Source organism: Hyperoodon ampullatus (genome assembly GCF_949752795.1).
Source record: "Hyperoodon ampullatus genome assembly, chromosome: 7".
Lineage (NCBI taxonomy): Eukaryota > Metazoa > Chordata > Mammalia > Artiodactyla > Ziphiidae > Hyperoodon > Hyperoodon ampullatus.
The window spans coordinates 70,566,606-70,569,742 of NC_136920.1; the positions used below are offsets into that span (position 1 = coordinate 70,566,606).

General features: G+C 35.1%; 1 pseudogene across 1 annotated transcript; it reads right to left on the bottom strand.

Moving 5' to 3' along the window:
- Positions 1-1,318: 1,318 nt before the first annotated feature.
- Positions 1,319-1,855, bottom strand: LOC307055838 (large ribosomal subunit protein uL22-like; annotated as a pseudogene). The gene has a single exon. The product of its transcript is annotated as a large ribosomal subunit protein uL22-like (transcript).
- Positions 1,856-3,137: the final 1,282 nt, after the last annotated feature.

The following is a 3,137-nucleotide window of genomic DNA, read 5'->3' on the forward strand; positions in this document are numbered from 1 at the left end:
AGTGCTTGGCACATAGAAAGTTCTCAATAAATTTTGGTGGGAAGAATTTGCTTTTCTTTAATTCATTGGTCTCAGTATCCTCTGGAGACTCTCTTCCTCTTCTCGGTGAAGCTTTTGAGATATTTGAAAACAGCAACCATTTCTCCCTGAAACTTTCTCTTCTTAAAATTAAATGTCTTTAGTTGCTTCCACTTATACATGGATGCATCTTTGGCTTAGCTGTTTTGTTTAATCATACAGTGAGTTCATCAACACTTTAGATCACACTTTGTACCTTCTCTCTGTGAACCTATTCCTGCCATATACACACAAATACATCTTGCCTTGCCTGATGCTGCTTATGGCCAGGAGACTCAGGAAATGTTTGCCAAATGAAAGGCTGAATGTGATGTGCTACAAGCAGAGAATCCCTGGTGCTCAGGCCTTGGAGGGTGAAAGGATCAACATGGCTTCCCTGGCCAGATTTATTACTCTCCCTTTCACTGCATTCTGTCGCCCACACTCCCAGGGCCTTTGTAAATCACTGGGTGTTATTCCTTCACTTACACATTTTTTATGACTGTCCTTTTAGGACCACATAAATCACATGTCAAATCAGGTTATTAGTGGGAGCTATTTTTTCTCTCCTGTCAACAACCTGGTATTTTAATTCACTTTGGACTTTTCTATTTCTATTTGTAACCCTTCTCTGGGATGTTGGATGCTGGCAGAAAGATTTGCCCTGAAGGAAAATCGGGGGGTGGGGGGGAGAGATAGGCCAGATATCAGACAAGTGTATAGTCTTATAATTATGAGAATGGTACAAAAAAAGAACCTTCTCCCTTTGTCACCGAAAGATACCTTAATCCCTGGGTTAATCAGGAGGCTTTCCTTATTAGCTAAGGAAAAATGAATTTCCCTCAGGAACATAGAATTGGAGAAATATTTGGTTTAGGGTAGAGATTAAGAGATTAAGAGATGTTCATTCAAAACATATTTGAGTGAACCAATAAGGAAATATGAAGAGGGAGGAAGTTACTTGTTTAAGTTAATGGCAGAGATGTGCTATGAACTCAGACCTCTTATTTTAGGTGTTAAAAAGAAATTTTAATGTCAAAATACTATAAAATACAAAAATTTAAAAATCCCTCATATTCCCACTGTCAACAATTGAAAGTGTTAACATTTTCACGTACTTTTTACTTCTAGAACCCTTTGATTTCCATCTTCAGTCTGACCTTCACTCCCTCTCCATATATGGGCTCACTATTATGCTTTGTATGTTTTCTTCCCAGACTTCTTTTTCTTTTCTTTTCTTTGCATTTATTTTTTGTGGCATTTATTCCCGGGCCATAAATTTTTGTTTCTTCAGTTTCTTCTAGGCAACCTCCTCTTCTGGTTTAGGAACAATCTGTTCTTTTTCAGTAAGGATCAGTTCAATGTGGCAGGGAGAGCTCATGTATGGGTTGAGTCGACCATGAGCTTTGTAAGTCCTGTGCCGCATCTTGGGGGATTTGTTCACTTGGATGTACTCAGTGACCAGAGAATCTACATCTAAGTCCTTAAGTTCAGCATTACTCTCTGCATTTTTGAGCATGTGCAGTAAAAATTCAGCACTCTTTTTGGGCCACTGACCCTGTGTCCAGCCCCACTGTTTGGCCTGGGCACACCTACCAACTCCACCATTGTAACCATGGAATGGCACACAGTGCTTCTTTAAAGAGACATCTTTCAGATACTTGGTGGCTTTTCAGATATGCATACCCTTAATGGCCTGGGCAGTTTCACGAGTGCTCTTAAAGTGAACACAAAGATTTGAACCTCTTGACTTGCATGATTTTGTGGGGTTTTCTGGGTCAAGTGAATAGCGAACCATTTTTAGAGGTCACCTCAGGCTGCTTAACAGAAAAGCTCCCAGCTTTTTAAAATATGTACTTGTGCATTTTTGTGCATATCCATAGATCTCTATAGTAGTATTTTGTGTGTGCTTTTAAGATTTATAAATATAATCACAATGTTTATAGCAGTATGCAACTTGTTTTCTTCACTCCACCGTGTTTTTTTAAGGTCTTTCCATGTTAATTCACATTAACCTACATGTTTATTTTAATTGCTACATGGAAGTTATGTACCCCCAGTTTTTCCTTCATTCCTTTTTTGATGCACATGTAGATTGTTTGACTTTTCCAATTATCAAATAATGATATTATGAACATTCATGTAATGGTCTCAGTGCTTATATGTATGATTATTTTTCTAGGTAAATAACTAATCCTAGAATTGCTGGGTCAAAGGGTATGCACAGTTTTAGTTTTAATAGAAACAGTCAAAACTTCTCCAGAGTCGCTGTACAAACTTATATTCTTATTAGCAGTGAATAGCAAATGCTTTTTCCAACAAGTCCTTGTTGAAACACTTAATATTATCAGAATATTTTAAGTTTTCCAATTTGACAAATTAAAAAAATTCTCATTTTTGTTTTAATTTCACTGAGCTTGAAATTAAGCTTTTCTTATGCTTATTGATGATATTAAATTGTCCTTATACCCTTTGTCCCATTTTTTATCTTTTTATTATTGCTTTGTGGGAATTCTTTGTATATTCTGGATCTTGAACGTTGGTTGGTTATTAGTCATTGCAAGTAACTCTCCCCATTTTATGGCTTGTCTTTCTGCTTTGTTTATAGGGTATTTTATTAAATGGACATTTTCAATTTTTAATGTAGTTAAATTTATCATTTTTTTCTTTATGACTTGGTACTTTTGCTGTCTTTTTAAAGAAATTTTTGTCACTTCTGATCAAATATGTTCTTTTTTTTTCTAATAGTTTAAAGTTTGACTTTTAAATTTTGGAGTTTTAATAAACCTGGTATTTATTTTTGTGTATATTATGAGATAGGGATTTAACTTAATTTATTTTGTCTAGATAACCAATGTTATACACCCATTAATTAAGACTATTATCTATTCTTTCTTCATGACTTAAAATGACACCTTTGTCAAATACTAGATTTCCATATATGTATGTGCTAGTCTTTGGACTCCCTAATCTGTTCCATTGATCAATTAGTCTATTTTAACTTTGTTTTAATTTTTTTTTTAAATTCGTTTCTGCTTTATAACAAAGTGAATCAGTCATACATATACATCTGTTCCCAC